We start from the raw sequence: 13,112 nt of genomic DNA, 5'->3' as shown, positions 1-13,112 counted from the left end.
TTCTGCTGTGCATTCTCTCCCTGACCGATCTCATCCACTTCCAAAATTTCCATTACCATCCATATGATGGTATACTCCAATTTGATCTTCTACTGTCCAGATCTCTCTTCAGGGCAGTAGAGTCATGTATATAACTGCCCACTCCACTTCTCCACATAGATTCAGAGCCATCTCAAACTCAGTATATCCCAAAAGAAACTCATCAAATTCCCCGTCAAAAGCTGCTCAATGTCTTATATTCCTTAACTCAGTGAATGGCATCACTTGCTCATAGTCATACAAGTCAAACATCTGGGAGTCATTATCCTTTCCTTCCATGTAGTAGGTGTTGTGGTTCTCCCCTTCTCAGCCTCCATTCTTCTTTTTCTAGGTTATCACCTCAATTTTCATTGGGATATCCACACCTTCTCATCACGGCTTTGGATCTAGAGGCAGGATATATTTCTCTATCCTAAGAAAATTAGACTCATGCCATCCCCTGGTCACCATGAATCAACTGGTGAGACTTCTAAGAAAGGAGTTTTCTCTCCTTTCTAAAAGAGTTTTAGAAAGAGTTTACAAAAATGACTTCCTCATCTTCTCTTCTTGGACCTAGATGGTGAAACTCACAGCCACAAGAATTGTTGGCAACTGTAAAGCCAACACTAAAGAAGAGCAATGAAACAAGAAAGAAGCATGTCCTTAATGACATCACTGACCTGTTGAATCATTTAGCCCTGTAGCCCATCTTTTCACTGGACTTCGTATCTAGACAAGTCAATGTTGGTTTATTGGTTAAGCTAGTTAGAGTTGGGATTTTTGCTGCTTGCAATCCAAAGCATCATAACTGATAACTTTTCTTTATCCTTCACTCCCTATCACAGGTAATTGACTCACTAGGTGCTAGTAATTCTTTTACTTAAATAGTGTCTGATTTCCCTCAGTTCTGTCTCCTGCCACTGCCAGTGCCAGTTCAGGCTCTCATCTTTTTTTAAATGAATAAAATGCATTTATAAAATGTACATCTTACTAAAATTTGCTTCCAATCCTGGCACAACTTTCCATTGCTTCTAGACAAGCCTGCATTCTTTGCATATTATACGAGATTCGTCACAATCTGTCTCCTTTACCTTTTCCTCTCTCCTCTAGCCATTCTGTTTAACCCCATCCTACCACCAGCAATGATGAATTCTTTAATGGACCAAAATATTCTTTGATCTCACACTTCTAACACTAACCCTAGCCCTAGCCCTGCCCACAGTGCTCTCACTTCTCCCTTTTCCTTCCTCCACCAAAGAACACAGACACACCGACTCCTAGTCATCCTCAAGTTTAAATGTTCTTTGAAGCATTTCCTGACCCTATCTGAGTCTGGGGTAGGTGTGTACCAAACCATCTGGTAAACTTTTCTACTAAGGTATTTATTGCAGTTTGTTTATTTACCTGGCTCTTCCTCTGCACAATAAGCACTTTGAAAATAATAAATATTTCTTTTACGCTCCTGTATCTCTATTTCTGGGAACTGAAGAAGTACCTGAGACATACTATACTCAATAACTGTTTTTTGAGTATTAATCATGGGGTCTGCAAACACAAGGATCCTTGACCTTGAAACTCTCTACCTGAAAACCGCAGCTTTTCCTGTGTTTCTGATTTCTAAACGCTAGTCCTTTTCTTCCAGAGTATGGGGTTCTAGGTAGGCAGAGAAGGAAAACAAAAGATCTTGGGATAGGTTGCCTTTAGTTCTCTGGAATCCAGTAACATGTCCTGCCTTGCACCACCCTCGTCCACCATCTCTTCACACCTGGCTGTCCCACATGGGCGTAGACTTAGCTGACCAGCCCCAAAGCATACTCAGACCTTGGTTCAGACTTCTCTTATTGCCAACTGAAAGTTGGTCAATGTACGTACAGCAAACAATTTTCAACTTTCCACTTATCTTTTGAACTTCTACTTTATAAAATTTGTATTTCTTGAAAATTGTAGGCCTTAAAATTTAAGAAATTTTTTAACATGGATGAAGTAAGATATAGTGATCTTAACCTTGAGCTTTACCTTTGCTGGCCTTAAAGTTGGATGTGACTGCGTGAAGAAATGATGGGAATCTGACAGTGGTGATGCTCCTAACCCTTTTATAACCTAATTAATTAAGATATCGGAAGCAACTGGTGGCTCAGATGGTAAAGAATCTGCAATGCAGAAGCCCTGGGTTCCACCTCCGGGTCAGGAAGATCCCCTGGAGAAGGGACAGGCTACCCAATCCAGTATTCTTGCCTGGAGAATCCCAAGGAGCCTGAAGGGGCTACAGTCCTTGGGGTCACAAAGAATCCGACATGACTGAACGACTAACACCTTTCTACAAGTCTTAGGTTAAACAACAAACAAACAAAGAACCTTAAATTTAAGGCAGAGAGGATACATTTGCGGGAAGGGAGGGAAATGGGTATTTGTGATCCTGAATTTATGGGATAAAATTAAGCAGCAGGGAAGACCGAGATATGGTGAGGAAGTCAGATTTCACTGGGCACTTGGCGTGATGAGGCTAGAAGCTGGGGGTGGAGCGAAGTTAAAGGACTAGCCAAAAGTGGGATCCTTAACAGTACCATAACACAAGGAGGGCCTTGTTCAGTCAGCAGCCTCGCTTAACACGTTCCCTTCCTTAGTGTGTCGGTGACCATAGTAACAGTAGGGCCGAGCCTCCCTCCCGAGCATGCGCTCTGCAGAGCGAACGCAGACGCGTCCTCAACAACAATGTACAGCTTTTTTCTTGAGGAGAACTACAACTCCCAAGAGACCGCTCGGCGCCGCCGCACCGCCTCCCTCTGTGGCCCTGCCCTGTCCCCTCCCTCCAGTCCCGCCCCCCCGCTAGTCCCCTCCCCTCCCTCCGAGCGTGGGTCAGAGACCCAGAGGCGGTGGAACCGTCGGGGGGCGCCGCCGCCGCCGCCGCCGCCTCCAGCAGCAGCACCAGCCTCGCCGCGCGTTCGGATTTGCCTCGAGCCCTCCTGGAGCGCATCACAAGGCGGATCCCGCGTCTCTTCCTCCGCCCGCGGCTTCTCCAGCGTTCGGCTCCGCGGCCAACTTCCCCTCGTTGGGCTCGGCCGGCTGGCGAACAAGGCGGCGGCGGAACGCCGGGCTGTCTGCTCGCGCTGCCCGCGCACGCACACTTCTCCCCCCTCGCTCCGTGTCTCGGGGCCGTGCTGGGAATTCCGGCCACCAGCAATTGTCCGGTGAGTGTGGCCGCAGGAGGGGTCGCGGCGGGGCCGCCGAGGGGTGCGGGCCAGGCAGGCGCGCAACTTCCTCAGCGGCTTACCCGGGCGGCCGGCCGGCCGGCTCTCCCCGCCCGCCTGCGCGCCCCCGCGCCGGAGGCGGCCGGGAGCGGAGTTTGCGGCGCCGGCATCCCGCGCCCTCGCAGGAGGAAGCGCCTTTGTCAGGAGCCTGCCCGGCGCGCCCTCCCCCTCTGCCTGGGAGCGGGCGCGAGGGTGGCCAAGTCCGAGCCCCGCGCCCGGGGTAGGGTCGCCAGCTGCCGGAGGGGAGCTCCGCGGGGGCTGGGAGCGAGACCGAAACCAAAGGGAAACAAAAGGGGTGGTGGGCTTTTCTTTTGTTTGTGCGAAACTGATAACTTCTTTTTCCTTTCCTTACATAACACAGACTTCCAAGTTAGTCATTCTTTTAATTATGATTATTGTCATCATCTCTGCGTGTCCCTCGCGTTTCCTTTCATCTCTGGATCACAGAGCACTTAAAAACATTAATTAATTACACCTCCGGGGCCCCGACGAAACAAGTTAATAAGCCCTTTTCTGTAAGTGGGTAAACTGAGGTTCAGAAGAGCTTGCTCCTCCACCGCACCTGGTGTCTGAAGACCTGAAAGCATTTATGAGTAAGAACTCGTTCTCCAGTGCCCCGTGGAAAAGTTAAAGATGTTCCTTTTACTTATAGGCTAACTAAAGTCTAAAAGAGGTCGGGGTACTTGTTAGGTAGTTCAAACCATAACTCTTCTTACATAGTGTTTGAATTTTAAAACCTCAAAAGTCTCTTGAAAAATGCCCGGAGTGGGGAAAATACTGTGATCATAAACTCAACCTCACCCATCTAGTTGTGGTTTTTGTACATGTAGGTTTCTTACAAGGCAGACGAGCAGGGATGGGGGATGGCGGTGGGAGGACAGACTTTTTACTGTAGGCTTCACAGATTTTAATCACTGCACACAAGGAAATGTGTCTTGGTTTTAATAGCACCAACAGCTTTCCCATCGTTTAGTCATCAGATAATTGAGTGAGCGCTTTATCCATAAGGTGCTGGTTGTGCCAAGAACTGAAGCTTTAAATATACGAAAAGGTCATCTATTTGTTTTGGTTCAAAGACGGTGTACTTCTCTTAGTCTGCAGAATGTTATTTTTTCACAGCAGCTGATCTTTTGTTTAAGAACTGGCTTTGTCTTTTTCTACATTGTGTATGTGTTACCTTAATTGAGCAGAAAAATTAGAGTGTTTTTGTTGTTATTTACTTTTCATAGTAGTGTGAATTTAAATTTTTGAATTGTGGAGAAGGTTCAGTTTCTCCAGTTCTTGTTTCAGTTTATGGCGTTTTCTTTGTAACTAACAAAGAGAAAATGTTTTCTCAGAGTGATCAGATTTATATCTTTCAAAACATTGTCCGTCTTGTACAAATACAGCATATAAATCCCTTATGTTTTTTACTCGCACCAACAACCTCTTGTGGAGGAAGATAATTCTGAAGACAAGTTTATTTTGGTAGTTGACCCAAACTAGAAGGTAGTGCAAATTTAAATCAAGCATCATTTCTACTAGTTATTTCCTGAGGTGAATAACGATCAGAACTGTAATAACAAGACTTTTTCTTATCTGCAATTCTCTTGAATTTAATTTTGTATTTTATAGTTGCCCCTAGATTTTAGATTCTGGTGATTCCATCAGAAAAGGGAAAGGTGTTCTTATTTTGATATTTCCCCCCAGTCTTCTAACCTGTTCTCTTTCTGTTCTCTTTCTGTAGTATCTTGAAAGAGATCTTGACTTTAAAACAGACAGTTGGAAAATAGAACAGTTAAGTGTATGGAAAGATGCATGTAGTGAAGTGTTTATAATGCTAAATCTAATAAATTTAAGACTTTTAAAGAGAAAACTGTCACCTGGATTTTTATTAATAATACAGAAGTGCTGTCATATAATAATAGTGGTATTTATTGACTTTAAAAAAGAAAAAGAGATCCTGGGAATTGTCTCTTTGTGGAAGATTTGGGGGCAGGGAGAAATCTGTGCTCTCAATATTTTCATTGAAGTGCCCTTACAGTTGGTTAAGTTGAACTTTCTCTGCAGCATTTACAAACCAGATTTACCAAAGGCATTTATTTGCTTTAAGAAAGCTACTAACACAATGTCTGCTCAGTCACTGGAGTCCAAAGGCAGCAGTTAGTGTTGACCGTCAAAAGGCTGGCATTGCAGGTTTTCCTAGTTTCTTTGGAACCCCTTAAAGGAAATGACTGAAAAGTACAGGGAAGGGAACTGAGTCCAGTATGCTAAATGCTGCTGAGCCAAGTTTCAAGGGGAAGCCTAAATATGCTTCCATCTGTCTTTGTTTCACCTTCCTTTCAGGTCGTCAAAGTATCACTTCTATATGAAGAGTTCTGTGAATTCAGAATATGCCTTATTGTGGTTGTCCAGTAGGTCAGATGATAAGGACTGTAGTAGTCATGCTCTGTGAAGAACTGTTTTCAGACAGAAGCTTCTGTAGCTAAGAAGAGATTTTAATCTGGAAGACTTTGAACACTAACATTCTCACATAATATGCCTTATCATGGCACATCAGTAGAGACCTTTTCTCATATTTATTGAATCAGAAAGACTTATATGGATTATTTTGTTACATCTGTTGTAATTGTATCTGTGAAAACAATGACAAGCACATGATGGCACTGAGAGGTGGTGCTAGAAGTTTCTTTGGAAAAATCATGCTGATCCATGAAGTTACATTTGTGTCTTTTAATGAGGAGAATAAAAAAATTTAAAAGCCAGTAGAAAAAAGAAAGAAAATCGGTAGAATGAAGGAAACCTGATGAAGATACTTTTAAAGAGTACAATATTACAGATTACTGGCAACAGTATGTAAGGGACAAAATTCTAGCTAAAGTCAGTAAACCGTGAATTCCGCTTAGCATTTTCTGTTTATAGATCACTAGCCTTGTTTTCCAGATTCTCTCTAAATATATCACATAAGAAATGTAAATAGAAATCATTCCTTCAAGGGATTTGAGTTGTTGGGAGGGTTTTTGGTTTTTTTTTTTTTTTTTTTACACACATGGTAAAGGGGGTTTATTGTTTTTCTTTGTTTTCTGTTAGAGAATAGTTTCCCCCAGACTAATATATAGGAACCTCAGTGCAAGAAATATTGGATACTGAAATATCTAGATATAATTTCAGGTTGTACCACTAGCTTTTATATATATATATATTCTCTCGAAAGAGCAGTTCTAATAATTGTTCCTTAAAGAGGATGAAAATAATTGCACGTAGTAGGTCTTACATAGTTTTTGTTTTTGCTGAATGAATTTGCAAGATAAAGAGAAAGCACAAAATTTCTTGAGTCAAAGAATTTATTTCATTTTAAATAGAAGTAACTAATTGAAACATGAACATCTGATTGAAGCCCTTCAATTAGCATAGCTTTCTTCAGAAATAAACTCAAAGGGAAAGAGCTTCATCAGGTACTTTAAAAGAACTGGATTGCAAATGAGTCTAAGAACTGGTTATTTTTTCAGAATGTTGTACATGTTTTAGATATTTTGCTACGATAAACTCCCATTTCAGGGAAATAGAGTTCTACAATTACTCCTTGTATCACCCCCGTAATACTTTTTTACACTTCAAAATACCATTTACAGAAAATAGAATATGTTGCTGGTGCCTATGAGAAAATCCTGACATTTGTCATCCCCCAGTTAATCGTGACCATCCATGTAGTTAAAAAAAAGTTTTTAATTGAACACACATGTAATGTACTTCCTTCCTTCCTTTTTGAGAAGTTTATTGCTGATCTTTGATTTTATAATGTGCCTCTTGGGATGTTGCTACTTCTAAAAATATGTAGTACCTCCGCTTAGTTTCCCACCATGTTCTGCAGTTTTTCCTATTAATTTTTTGGCTACAATTTGCTTTTCCCTCTAAATTGTCTAAAATGAGCTAAGAAATATTGAAACATACCTGACAAGAAATACAGTCAGTAATTTATTATGCTAAGCTTCAGCTAAATTTCAAAGTACAAGGTTCGTTGAATCTATTTTGGAAATAGAAATGTACTTAATTTAAAGGTGGCTGATATAGCTAATAGATTTCAACTTGGGTACCAAATCTGATTGCCTGGTGGTGACTGCCTAGAGTGCCATGTAGAAAACATGGAGTCCTGGTTCAGTCTCAGCAGGACAGAGTGCTGTGATTAGCAGTTTCTGCTGTGCACGTTTGGCATGAATGCCAAATATTCATTTAGTGTTTTTTGGATGCCTTTTATGTGTCAGGCATTGGTCTAAATGCTAATAGCACACAAACTAAAATCTCTGCCTTATGGTGTTTACATCTTAGTAATGACACAGACAATAAAATAAACAAGTAAAATATTTTGTGTTTTAATGACAAATGACCTGGATTCTTTTAAGAAATAAATAGCAAGAAATCAGAGAGGGAGGGGTATTATAACTTTAAAAGCAACTCAAAGGTCATATCTATCAAATGCATTGTATGGTCCTTAGATCCTGCTTTGAGCAAACTAACTATAAAAGACATTGATGAAAAATTTGGGAAATTTGGACATTGGGATATTTAATGAAAAGGAATTGTTAGTTTTTAGGGTATAATGTATTGAACATGTAATGTAGTTTTAAAACAAGAGCCTTACCTTTTGGAAATAGATATTTATGAATTAAAATATGATATCCGAAGTTTTTACTTTAAAATAATTGGGAGGGGAAAAGAGCATAGATGAAACAGTATTGGCCACGTATTGAAAGTTATTGAAAGTGGATAATGGATACATGAGATTTCTTACTTTCTACTTCTGTGTATGTTTGAAAATTTCTGTAATTAACAGTTTTGTTTTGTTTTGTTTTTTTGTAATTAACAGTTTTACACACACACACATAAAGCAGAAAGGGAGAAGAGGGGATATATGGGATGGGAGTGTGGAGATAATAATTATATGAGTAAAGACCTGAAGGAGTTGAGAGCTAAAGCCTTGGAGCTAATTTTGGGGCCGGACATTCCAGGTGGAGGGAAGAGCTATTACAGTGACCCTGAGGTTGAAGTTTGGTTGGAAGGCAAGAAATTACAAGAAAATCAGTGTGTCTGTGTTAGAGTGAGAGAGAATAGCCGGGATAGTCAGAAGTACAGGGCTTCCCAGGTGCCAGTAGTGGTAAAGAACCGTCCTGCCAATGCAGGAGACATGGGTTCAGTCCCTGGGTCAGGGAGATGCCCTGGAGGAGGGCTTGGCAACCCACTTCAATGTTCTTGCCTAGAGAATCCCATGGACAGAAATGTCTGGTGGGCTGTAGTCCTTAGGGTGGCAAAGAGTCAGACACGACTGAAGCAACTTAGCAGCAGCAGCAGTCAGAAATGTAAATGGAGGGTAGAGGAGACCAGCTGGTATAGGATTTAGTTGTCCATCCTTCCTTTAGAGTAAGGATACTTATTTTATACACTTATCTAAAATAAGTCTTTAGCCACCCTGAAAGCTCTGCACTTATTTCAACAATACTGCTGCTGCTAAGTCGCTTCAGTCGTGTCCGACTCTGTGCAAGCCCATAGACGGCAGCCCACCAGGCTCTTCTGTCCCTGGGATTCTCCAGGCAAGAATATTGGAGTGAGTTGCCATTTCCTTCTCCAAAGCACGCACGCATGCTAAGTTACTTTGGTCATGTCCGACTCTGTGCAGCCCCATAGACAGCAGTCCACCAGGCTCCTCTGTCCACAGGACACTCTACGCAAGAGTACTGTAGTGGGTTGCAATTTCTTTCTCCATCAACAATACTAGCATTACTCAAATATTTTTGGAACTTAAAAAATTGCCTTCTAAGCCAATTTAAGAGCCACACATGAAAATAGCTCATTACTTTCTATTTACTCCTTGTTTTTAAGGAAAAAGGGGGTATTAGCTACATGGTATCTCATTTTATTTATCAGATATGACTCAGAAAGGCTTTTAACAGAAAGAAAATAGGAAATAACTTCAGGCTATTTGTGAATATCAGATCTACTCTGAGAAGGCCATTATTGTTTCTGAAAATCAGATCTACTCATAGACTAAAGAGAAGTTTTAATAATGTCCTAGACAGTTGCAGCATCATGTAGAATAAGGATATAACCTGTGAGAATGACTAACATGGAAGAGACTATACTCATTTGGATATTTAAGTTCTATCTCATACATGAAGACACATAATATATACACACAAGACATGCATATTTCTTAATACTTAAGTATTCGAAACAGTCGTTGCTGATAAATTGTGTATCATGCATCCAAAATGGAAGAGATAGCATTTATCATCATAATGAAACTGTGTAACTTTCTTGTTGCTATGGCATACATTTGGAATTGAAAGACTAGCATGCATTTAGTGTTAGGAATCTGGCTTTCAAGTCTTCTTGTGTTCATGTTTCAAATCTCAGATTAGTAGTTGTTTCAAGAACATGCTGATTTCCCACAAAGAACTCTTTTTAAATCTTTATTAAAATTACAGAAAAATCAGACCCTCCATCCTCCCAAGTGTTTGAAAGCTCTCCTCCCCCCCCCCAAAAAAAAACCATCAATAGGAGTTTTTTTAATCATCTACTTATAGGACAATGTAGATGTAAAGACTATTAGTTTTGAAATTTTTTATACTAGTTCATTTTTTTAATAGGAATGTTTTTCAACCTGAGAAACAACATTTGAATGCTCTTTAGTAACATTGAATAAAGAAAACATCCTTTTTCTAGTCAATTATGCATAATAAGAAGGCACAATATTTTCTTTATCCAATAATATGATATGTAGATCTCTGCAAGGAGATCAAACTAGTCAATCCTAAAGGAAATCAGCCCTGAAGGAATGAAGCTGAAGCTGAGGCTCCAGTACTTTGAAGAGCTGACTCATTGGAAGAGACCCCGATGCTGGGAAAGAGTGAAGGCAAATGGAGAAGAGTGTGGCAGAGGATAAGATGGCTAGATAGCATCATCAAACTCAGTGGATATAAGTTTGAGCAAACTCGGGGAGATAGGGACAGGGAAACCCCGTGTGTTACAGTCCACGGGTTCACAAAGAGTCAGACATGACTTAGCGACTGAACAATAGCAACAACATAGAAATTAATGGAATTAAGTAGAATTTATGAAATTTTATTATATAATAGATTACTAACAGTGACCACTAAGCACATAAATACGTAACTGTATAAGGAATACTTTAACCAAGATTCCTGTTTTTCAGAAAATTGTTAGGTATCTAGTTCTTTAATTCACTCAAGAGTTTTTATCCTTTTGGTGGATAGATAGGTAGATAGCCAGATCCTTTCTTCATATACTGCACATACTATTAGGATTAAGCTGCTTGGCTGGATTATTTAATGTGTTTTAAACACTATCCTTTGAGCATGGAACATAGGCCATGTTTAATTTTTGGGCTTTCCACTAACTCTGGAAGTCTTTAACAACTATCTTTGATTCACCTGTGAAATAAAAGTGGTGGTAGTTTTTTGGAAAGGACTTTGAAATTCTAAGAGGTGACTGTATTTGAAATAACAGGCAGCCTTTTGATTTTGGTGGTAGGATTATGAAGCTGTTTTCTCATTTCCATTTTTTGTGGAATAAATAGCTTATGAAGGAGGAGAAAGAGAAAGAGGGAAAAGGGAGAGAGCAGGAGAAAGAAGGAAAGAAAAAAATCGGCTCTCACAAAATAGTAACCATGACGAGAAAGCCCTAGTAACTTGGATCTACTTACGTGTCCGTGACCTAATGAGCTAAGATTCAAACTTATAAATGCAGTAGAGAGTAGTAATAAGAGTACAGCTTCTCTTTTAAGGAAAAAAGTTGCTTTGCAAAAGGGCCATGTTATATTTCACATTGACTTGAACATTATGACCATGATAAAGCCTATATTTCATTTTGGAGTGAATAATGATGATGGTGATTAACAGTAGTTTATGGAGTTATATGAAAATTCAGTCTGTTACTTAAGCTCTGTTGATGGTTGCAGCATCAGGTTCCAGGTTATTCTGTTCACCTTGCGCGTTGCAAATACTCATTCCACCTCTGACTTCATCTCTCTCTTACGCTCCTCTCCACTCTGCCACTGGCTCTGTTTATCTTCCTTTGCTAGCTTTAGTAGAGCCCATTGCTCTTCCACATTTTTTTCTGCCATTTTTTATACTTATAAAGTGGATTTTGAATGAATTGAGGGCCTAAAAGAAGTGACATGTAGATTGCAAGTGTAGTACTTTTCCTGTGTGTGTGTCTTACCTAGTTAGCTTCTTTTTATCTTTTCTTGTGCTTTTTATGGTACATGTTCTAGTGGAGAGATAGTATATTGTATCAGCTGGCACTCAGAGATAACTGACCTAATAAGATGGAATATTTTTTGAACTGAGTAATGTAGGAAATAGTAATAAACTCAGCCTCATAAGTTAATCCTGCATCCATCCATAGTCTATACCTCAGCTAGCCTAGTGGATTTTCAAAAGCTGTTTTCAGCTTTTGGTGTATGTTGTTGTCTTTTCTGAAAATGTCAAACAATCAAGAACTTCATCATCACTGTAATAATAGTTAATCATAAATAGCCTTGGGGAAAAACTGTCCGGACTTCTGTTGAGCTGTTTTTTGACAGTGGAGAAGAAAGGAGAAAAAGATCAGTAATGTGATGAAGTCCTGTATAACTTCTTCCATCCATAAAGTAAATTATAAGGTGACTGGCCCTGATTTTTTTTGCTAGTTTTAGTGTTCAAGGTATCTATCAGTTGCCTTAATCTTCAGAAGGCACAGTTCAGTTTAATTTTACTTTTTAACAATAAGTGAAAACAATTGGAGGTATGTGGTTCTTCAGAACCTTAGAGTTGTACTCCTGGTTCTTGGCAGATACTATCCACAGTACTTCGTGTTCCTGTGGGTTTACACCAGATTTAATGAACTACATGTACTGGAAACACTGAGAGCTGATTTTCTTTAATTTTAGACTACAGTTAACATAATGGATTTTTCTTCAGAGTGTCTCTCACTACCATACTTTAAATGTACCAAAGGACTAAAACACCCAAATTGCAAAACTAGTTAAGTTTACCATTCATGAGAAAATGTGTGAATTGTGTGTCTTTTATAAAGTACGAGCTGCTAATTAGAAACCACCATCCTATAGACAGACTTCATGTATCTGAAAGCTTTTCAAATTTACTTACTGCTTTACTGTAATTTTCATTTAAAGTAGGAAGATTCAGTCTCTGAATTAGTCCTGTCAGGTCACTGAAGGGCTGTGAATTTTGAGGTAGACTCTTAAACTGTTCAGCAGAGAGCAGATCTGTGATGTCAGTGGCCCCAGATCTTTTTTAATTTCATCACGGACACTTCCTCAACAGAAAGTAAATCCCATTTTACTGAAGCTTCTTGATTGTATCACTTTTAGAAATGGCACACTAGTTTATCTACAGATAGTTGAGCTCTTAAAGACCAGTCTTTTTAAGGCTTTCACCAGAATTTGCCTCCTGAGGCTGTCTTTTAAATGGCTTCCAAAAAGGATTTGCTACTTTTCCAAGCTGAGTAGGCTGTGAACAATTCAGTATGCCCCCTCATTCTCCTCCTACCTCTTAAATTGAAAGCGCCTTCATAGCACCTAGGTGCCCTGAGTCATCATGGCTAAATTCTAAAGAAGAATTGTCACATGGAAACACTCACCATGAAGTAAAATTGTCAGAAAACAATCTGAGTCAGAGATCATTCATGGATCACAGTGATACAACTTAGAGGTTGTGGGCTTCATTTAAATCTTTGAATGTACTTTCATCTAAGTCTTTATCATAGGCTTGTAAATTTCAAGGACTTGTTTATTCCCAGTTAAATTTTAATTGGTTTGATTTTTATTATCTACTACATGAAAATGATTTA

The 13,112-nt window shown here is 39.8% G+C and overlaps 1 protein-coding gene across 2 annotated transcripts in view; it reads left to right on the top strand.

Moving 5' to 3' along the window:
• PELI1 (pellino E3 ubiquitin protein ligase 1) overlaps window positions 2,826–13,112 on the top strand; it is a 58,035-nt gene continuing 47,748 nt past the window's right edge. The window contains exon 1 of one of the 2 annotated variants that reach the window (XM_018055418.1): window positions 2,826–3,206. The gene's annotated coding sequence lies outside the window, so the exon portion shown is untranslated. The remainder of the gene's footprint in view (window positions 3,207–13,112) is intronic. The other variant, XM_018055420.1, reaches the window with a different exon arrangement.

This window comes from Capra hircus, chromosome 11, assembly GCF_001704415.2.
Source record: "Capra hircus breed San Clemente chromosome 11, ASM170441v1, whole genome shotgun sequence".
Classification (NCBI taxonomy): Eukaryota; Metazoa; Chordata; class Mammalia; order Artiodactyla; family Bovidae; genus Capra; species Capra hircus.
Note: the sequence above shows the minus strand (reverse complement) of the source record. Positions and strands in the feature narration are given on the sequence as shown.